This window comes from Neofelis nebulosa, chromosome 7 (assembly GCF_028018385.1).
Source record: "Neofelis nebulosa isolate mNeoNeb1 chromosome 7, mNeoNeb1.pri, whole genome shotgun sequence".
NCBI lineage: Eukaryota > Metazoa > Chordata > Mammalia > Carnivora > Felidae > Neofelis > Neofelis nebulosa.
Window position 1 is genome coordinate 85,212,209 of NC_080788.1, and position 9,130 is coordinate 85,221,338.

A 9,130-nucleotide genomic window follows, 5' to 3' on the forward strand; every position below is an offset into this window, starting at 1 on the left:
CATGTGTCCTATTTTTTTGGTTTAGAAAATAGGATCATTATATTCAAGTATTATTTAGCTGAGTACTAAGCCTATTAAAGATACCTAACATATCAATGTTAAATAACTGAACGATTATTGTATAGCAAATACATGAAGAATTCACAGGTAAACAGAAAAAAATCTGCTTAAAATAGATCAGAAAGAATAAGCAGCTTTCACAAATGATCTCTGATTAAGTTCTGAAAATATAGTTCCAATTAATTTTTACAATTTGATGCGATAATGAAAAAGCAACATCACTGTGTTTACATTTAAGTCTATAGTTACTGATTAGTTAAAAAGTTATCATTTGCCATTCATACAAGCAAAATAAATAAACGAGCAAATATAATGTTTGTAAAATGATGCATAATATTTCATCATGCTCATGTGAAAATAAAAAGAACTATTTAACTGAAAGAAATACATATGATTCAAATTGCCCACAAAAGTATTGAACATTAATTAAGCTATTTGGATAATGGTAAACATGCACAGTGCCTTTCAACATACTTACTGAAAACAATTCTGCTTTTAAAGCTATGCCAGTTCTTTTCCCCAATTCTAAAACCTTAGGGAGGAATGCAAACTAAGTAGTATAGATTGAAAATAGAATCCATGAGATCTGCAACTGAAATAGTATGTGGTTTACACACTGCATATACATTAAAAATTATAACTCTGTTTATACTCAGCAGTGTTATTGACTCGGAACCTATAATTGGCACTAATGTAAGGTGTCAATAGTTTTCTTGTTTTATTCTGATTTGCTCATTAGGGACAAATTTCACACACAAAAATTAAATTCTATAGGAAATCCATTTTGAATGTTCAACACTTTCAAAAGTTCCATCCATCTTGATTTAATGTTTATACGAATAGTTTCACCCACTTTTAAATTTACAATGCTATATTTATACCTGCATAATTTTATAAATTGTAATACTGTAGAAAACCACAATATTGTGACTTTAAATATCATAATTATTGTTTACTTTTTTCATAGTTATAATGTAATGAATGATCATTTAGGTCTGTGACATTCCTATAAATTGTGAAATTTTGTTCCTATTTTATAAATGATTAATATAGGAATGCATATAGGATATGCAGTAGCAACAAAGCTTGGAAAAAGCTGAGTTTCTGATATATGATTTTAGAATTAATCTCCTAATTCTTACCTTAACTCTGGATGTCAAAAAAAAAAAATTCCCACATGGGAGACACAATTAAGCAATAGTCCCCTAAATAAAGAACTATTTTATATTTAAATGATAAATTGTTTCCAAATGTACAGTACTTGTCAATTAATTTGTTTAGGAGAAAGACCACACTTGTAGATAAGATAATTAATCTGTTGCCCAGGTGGGATTTGAAGCCAGGGGGAAAGGCCTTTCTCAAACCTCTTCCCCAAATTCCCAAGACAGCTGTCAGCCATTAACATGTTAGTTTAAATTAGTTTATCGGTTACCAACCTGTGTAAGACTTGTAGGAAATAGGTGCTCAGCACAGAAAGGGAAAGAAAGGACAATTGCCAGGCTAGTAAATCTGCAGTGGAGACTGTAGGCAGTTTGGGGGAGGAGCAGCAGGACACGAGTCCCTGGAAGAATGCAGAATGCAGAAAGATGCCACAGCAAAGGAGATAAAGGATTTATGGAGAGAAACTTCACATATTTCACAATTTTTCAAATAATCAAAGGTATTTAATTTCTACAGCCATATTCAAACCATATTCAAATATTCAAACAAGCCATATTCAAACAAAACAGTCAGATCTTAAATATTAAATAAAGAGAACAAAAGTTCTAAAAGGCTAAGAAATACTTAAAAAATTACCTTTTTTAGGTGTTGAAAAGTTACAGGCTGAATTTCATATTGCTGTGAATGTATTCTATTTATTCTACTGGTTTTCTCCTCCTAGCAGTTAAAAACCAGTAACCTACAGGAAAACAGTAGTATAATCCCAACATTCTATTAAAGTTGACCATAATCAGTAGCTGAGCCAATACTGAAATGGTAAGGTCATTTATTGTAATCTATAGTGAAGTAAAGATACGTGTGTGTGTGTTTACTTTCTTTTTATTGGAAATATACGATTACAGAACATTTAAATTATTGGAGAAAAACATTAAAAAATATTTTTAATGTTTATTTATTTTTTAAAGAGAGTGAGTCAGAGCATGAGAGGAAGAAAAGCAGAGAAAGAGGGAGACCCAGAATCCAAAGCAGGCTCCAGGCTCTGAAATGTCAGCTCGAACTCATGAGCCCTGAGATCATGACCTGAGCAGAAGTCAGACACTTAACTGACTGAGCCACCCAGGCACTCCGGGAAAAACATATTTTTATTCTCCTTTCTCAGTTATTCTCTGTGCACAATTCTAATAGATGGATTATGATCAGGTGTTGAGTTAAATATCTGAAAATATGATAAAAGGTAAAGCATTTGGAGAAGGGTGTATGTCCATGTTTCTGCCTATTTCAGATAAGTTCAGGGATGCCAAGGACAGAAAAGAAAGCAAACATTCAAGTGGGCCCTATGGGTACCACTGAATCCACGGACTTCTCAAAGGGTAGGGCAGAGGAGCTAGAAAAGGACCATTCCCATTTTTGTTTTTGTTTAGTTTTGTTTTCATTTTCATATGTCACTGAAGGAAAGCAGAGTGTTTTATTAAACAACAAAAGCAAAAGCAAACTAAAACACAACCCATCACCACAGACACATAATAGGGATGGAATTAAGAAGAGATGAAATTGCTTAGTCAGTGGCTTCCAAGAATCGTCTCAAGTCTGAGTCTTCAATATCCCACTGACAACTTGAAGGAAGGCAGGAAGACAAGCTTTACCCACTAGTGTAGAGAGAACAGCAGCAGAAAAGAGAGCAGTTTGTTACGGTGGTTCCTCACTTATGCCTTGATGTCAGGCAGGCTTGGGTTTGAATCCTACCACTGGCTCTTGACAGCTGCAACTAAACAAGGTGTGTCTATTTCCTGGAGTTAATAATAGTGCCTAACTCAGAGAGTTGTTGTGAAGATCAAATAAAATGGGTGCCTGGCATAAATTAGCTAAACAGTCATCATTATTAACTCTTCTCTACTACTGTTCTGAACTTGGAAAGGACAGATTTGAGGCACATCGTAAAATATGTTATAAGTGACTTGTTGCTAAATACTTGTTGAGCCAAATCTGCTGTAGCACTCTGACTGTATGCCCAAAATAAAAATAACAAACATTTAAAATCTATATCTTGGAAAAAAAATAAATCTCTATCTTGATATAATTTTAAAAATCTTTCAGCCATAGGCCATAGATTTTCTTTAGAAGTTAGTGGGAGGAAATACTTCAAAAAAGAAATAGGCCCACTGTTTGAGAGAAATAGTATGATTGTCACAGCAGAAAAAAGAGAGAGATGGGCTACTTGATTATTGCATAGGTCTCATCTTCTAAGCAAAAAGAAATATTTTTGAAGTGGAAAAATCAAAATACTACTTGGAAACTGGTCTCCAGTCCCTCTAACATAAAACTGAATCTTATCCATACCCAGTGACAAGCTTTAGAATCTGAAAATCTATAACATCAGTATTCAAATTTCAGAACTTTAAGACCAGCTAATTTTACATACAGAATTTCATCTACCCCATCCCATCTAGTTCATTCACACAAGAGTGTGTATTGACTAGGGACAAACATTTTACCATCTCCAGATGGAGAGTAAACTCCTTGATTATTCAACTTTGTCCAAGTTCAGCACATCATGATCCTCATTCATGTATGCTAGATGAATAAAACTAAAAAGCAGATGAGAAGAAGCCTACAGTATGTGAAGAAATAATAAACACTATTCTTATATTCTTACTTCTACAGAGTTCAAGACTACGGGACTCCTGAGAATTATTCCCTTAGATGCTGAAAGAATTTGCCCATTGATTTCAGAGTCACTGTTAGTAATCTCTGAGAAATAATATAAAAAGAGGGGTAGTGGGGCAGCAGGTTTCTAGAAACTGTAGCCTGAGAACTTTACAAATTTTCAATAGTACATAGTCTAATAATTACACAGTGGAAAACTTGATTCTGGTAACCTGCAACATTCTGTAGCAGTTTTTTAAACATTGGTTTATGGGCATTAATGGAAGTACATAGCGATCATTACAAGCCACCATGTGTTCTCTCAGAATATCATTCAAAATGAATTCCCCTTTCCTTTTTTGCTAAAGTTGCTGGGATGGTATATCAGGGGAATTCTACACCTTATTTTTACTAATCACCATGGCTACACCGTAAGATTAGCTGGCCACTGTGATAGTTATATATGAGTACAGAATTTTAACTGTACAAAAAACTAAAATCTCTTAAGTGAAAGCTGGAATTAACAGGCAGGGATGAATTAAATCAGGGTTCTGAACTGGAATATTTAAGGTAGGACAGAAACACAGGCTGGAACCAATTTATGGTTTCAGAGTGAGCAGACAAGTCAGAAACTTTCACTGTTCATCCCAACAGAAAGACAAAGAAGAAGTGGTTATCAGCAAGCAAGAGTCATTTATCAAGGAGACCAAAGAAATGGTGGGAGAAAAAGCCTAACCAGGCCGGTGCAACAGCCAAAAAATTCTGGGGATGCAAGTTGCATAGATAATGCTTTTGGTCATGGTTGTTTTCTAATGCCGATACCCCATCAGATCCTTCTTGGTTTTTGAGTAACCAGGACCCTAACAATCTCAAGTGGTAATTCTAGAGCACTGTTTCTCAACCATGGCTGCAATTAAGGATTTTTAAAAATACAGTGCGAAGGGTCCCAACCCCAGACCAATTAAATCAATCTCCAGGGCTGCATCCCAGTCTTCAGTGTTTTTTAAAAGCTCCCCAGATAAATTTAATGTGCAGTGAAGGTTGTGGATTACTATCCTAGAGGGAAATCTATGGTATACTGCTCTCAAACTTCTAACATGCATACAAATCACTTGGGGGCGGATCTTATTAAAATGCAGATTTTGAATTAGTAAGTCTGGATTCGGTCCTCAGATTCCAAATTTACAACAAGCTCCCAAGTAGTATTAGTGGGATTGGTTCATAGACCATACTTAGAGTAATAAGGCTCTTGAACAACGCTACAGGTCTCTAGTTCCAGCCCTTTTCTGTTGAAAATTTTATATTGGATTAAGATCTACAGGCATGGTTATTAAATATGATAATTAAAGAGAGAGCAGTTTTTTTTTTTTTTTAAATTTTTTTTTTTTCAACGTTTTTTTAATTTATTTTTGGGACAGAGAGAGACAGAGCATGAACGGGGGAGGGGCAGAGAGAGAGGGAGACACAGAATCGGAAACAGGCTCCAGGCTCCGAGCCATCGGCCCAGAGCCTGACGCGGGGCTCGAACTCACGGACCGCGAGATCGTGACCTGGCTGAAGTCGGACGCTTAACCGACTGCGCCACCCAGGCGCCCCTAAAGAGAGAGCAGTTTACTTCAGAATTAAGATTTAAAAATATTTTCACAGGCTGATGGGGCACCTGGGTGCTCAGTCGGTTAAGCGTCCAGCTCTTGGTTTCCACTCAAGCCATGATTTCATGGTTTGTGAGTTTGAGCCCTCAGTGGTGCTCTGTGCTGAGAGTGCATAACCTGCTTGGAATTCTCTCTCTCTCCCTCTCTCTCTCCTCCTCCTCTGCTCTCCCTCTCTCTCTCTCCCTTAGAACTTCTTTAAAAATATATTTTCATGAGCTGAAATAAACAAGATGAAATCATTCCTTAACAGGGACCATTTAAAGTTTGTCATCTAAAAAATACAAATAGGGTGCCTGGGTGGTTCAGTCAGTTAAGCATCCAACTTCGGCTCAGGTCACAATCTCACAGCTTGTGAGTTCGAGCCCCGCATCAGGCTCTGTGCTGACAGCTCGGAGCCTGGAGCCTCTTCAGATTCTGTGTCTTTCTCTCTCTCTCTCCCCTCCCCCGCTCACAATCTGTCTCTGTCTCTTAAAGATAAACATTAAAAAATTTTTTTAATACATAAATAATAAAAATTAAAATTAAAAAAGTCTGTCACCTAAGCTAATTCTGAAAAAAAGGAGGAGATATTAAAAAATATTAGAAAGCAATAATTTCTCAGTGTGGAAATAGCTTATGAACAGGCTAATTAAATTAAATAGGAAGCAGAGAAATGCATCTTAAAACATGAGAATTTGGATATGACAAAAGTGGTTATTTAAATTAAGATTATTCAATTACATGTAATCAAAATGAAACAAAAAAACCAGCCATCCAGAAAAAAAAATTAAGATCCATATTTCACACCTACCCTGAAGACAAGTCTCATATGGATCAAGGATTTAAATGTAAAACAACAAACCCTTGAAACTATGAGACAAAAACTATGGGACTGGTTTTTTTGTTTGTTTGGTTTTTTGTTTTTTGTTTTTTTGGGTTTTTTTGCTGCTAATGTCTGGATGGGAAAACCTTTCTTAACATGACACAAAGCCAAAAAGGCATAAAAAACTAATACATTAACCAGAAAAAAAAACCTGCATGGTAAAAATGTTCAGATGGAAAGTCAAAAGACTAAGGATAAGCTGAGAAAAAATATTTGTCACTCACAGCATAGACAAATAATTAATTTTTCTAAACTAAAGAGTTCCTACAAGAGAATAATAAAATCCACAACTCCCAAGACAGATGAACAAAGTGTATACCAAACAATTCACAGAAAATGACACATATATGTCTCATGATTACTCCAGCAATGTGCTTATTCAACTAACACATACTGCCACCCAGTTACTTATCTTTGGATATGCTTTGTATTATCTCTAAAGCAGGCAAATTCCCAAGATGCCTGGTAATTGAACAGTCACAGAAAAAGGGCATTTTCAAAAGGAGGGAGTGGGGCGCCTGGGTGGCTCAGTTGGTTAAGTGTCCGACTTCAGCTCAGGTCATGATCTCACAGTCTGTGGGTTCGAGCCCCGCATCAGGCTCTGTGTTGACAGCTCAGAGCCTGGAGCCTGCTTCTGATTCTGTGTCTCCCTCTCTCTCTGCCCCTCACCTGCTCATGCTCTGTCTCTCTCTGTTGCAAAAATAAATAAAAAAACATTAAAAAAAAATAGGAGGGAGAGATCAATCAGTAAGAGTCAAATGCTGTTGAGAGGCCAACTATGAAAAGTGCCCACTGGACCCATACATCTGTGGTCAATTGATTTCAACAAGGATGACAGGAAAATTCAATGGTGAAACAATAGTCTTTTTCAACAAATGATGTTGCAACAGCTCAATATCCACATGCAAAATAATGAATTTGGACCCCTACATCATGCTATACATAAAAATTTACCCAAAATGGATTAAAGACCTCAATGTTGGACTTATAACTATAAAAGTCTTAATTTTTTAAAAGTTTATCTATTTTGAGAGAGAGAGAGAGTAAGTAGGGGAGAGGTAGAGAGAGAGGGAAAGAGAAAGAATCCTAAGCAGGCTCTACACTGTCAGTGCAGAGCCCAATGCTGGGCTTGAACTCACAAATCATGAGATCATGACCTGAGCTGAAATTGGACACTTAACCTACTGAGCCATCCAGGCACCCCAACTATAAAAGTCTTATAACAAAGAATAGGTATAAATCTTCATGACCTTGGCTTAGGCAATGGTTTCTAAGATATGGCACCTAAATCATAAGCAACCAAAGGAAAAATAAATAAATTGGACTTCATCAAAATTAAAAGCTTTTGTATGTCAAAGGACACTATCAAAATAGTGAAAAAACAGCCCACAGAATGAGAGAAAATATTTGCAAATCATGCATCTGATAGTGGTCTATTATTATCTAGAATATATTAAGAACTCTCACAACTCAGTAATAAAAAGATAATCCACTTTGAAAATGAGCAAAGGATTTGAATAGACATTTCTCCAAAGATACACACATGGCCAAATAAGCATATAAAAAGATGCTCAACACTTTTAGTCATAAGGGAAATGTGAGTCAAAACTCCAATGAGATGCCACTTCATACCCATTAGGAATGCTAGAATTAAAAAAATTAGATAATAATAAGAGTCGGTAAAATTGAAGCCCTCCTATATCGCTGATGGGAATGTAAAATGGTTCACTTGCTTTAGAAAACAGTTTGGCAGTTCCTCAAAAGGCTAGTTATCATATGACCCAGCAATTCCACCCGTGTATTTACTCAAGAAAATTGAATTGACTCAAGAGAATTACACAAAAACTTGTACACAAATATTCACAGAAACATTATTCATAATAGCCAAAAGTAGGGGCTCCTGGGTGGCTCAGTCAGTTAAGCGTCTGACTTCGGCTCAGGTCATGATCTCATGGTTTATGAGTTTGAGGCCCGTGTTGGGCTCTGGGCTGTCAGTTCAGAGCCTGGAGCCTGCTTTGGATTCTGTGTCCCCCTCTCTCTCTGCCCCTCCCCCACTCACGCTCTGTCTCTCAGAAAACAAATAAATGTTAAAAAAAATTAAAAATAATAATAATAGCCCAAAGTGGAAACAACACAAATGTCCCTTAACTGATGAATCTATAAACAAAATGATACATCTATTCTGTGGTATATTACAGAATATTACTCATCAATAAAAAGGAATGAAGTACTGATATATGCTCCAACATGGATGAACTTTGAAAACATTATGCTAAATGAAAGAAGCCAGTCATAAAAGTCACATGTTGTATGATTCTAGTCAGAGTAAATGTCCAGAATGGGCAAATCTATAGAGGCAGAAGGTAGATGAGTGGTTGTCAGAGGCAGCAGGAAAGAGGAAATAGAAAGTGATTATTAATGGCTATGGGGTTTTTCTTTTAGAATAATAAAAATATTCTGGAATTAGAAAGGGGTAATGGTCACAACCTTGTGAATATACTAAGAAATCACTGAATTATATGCTTTAAAATTGTGTTTTTTCTGGTATATTTCTTTTAAAAAGCATTTATTGGTTTTTTAAGAGTAGGATATTATTGATGTCCTTTGTAAGAGCAGTTTTAGAAAGGTTGGTAATCAAAGACACAGTGCAGTGGATCAAAGAATGAGTAGGAAGGAAAGAAGTGTAGTGAGTATATGCAACTTCTTTCAAGGTTAGGTGAGAAGAGGGTAAGAAGGGCAAGAGTTGAGAGAG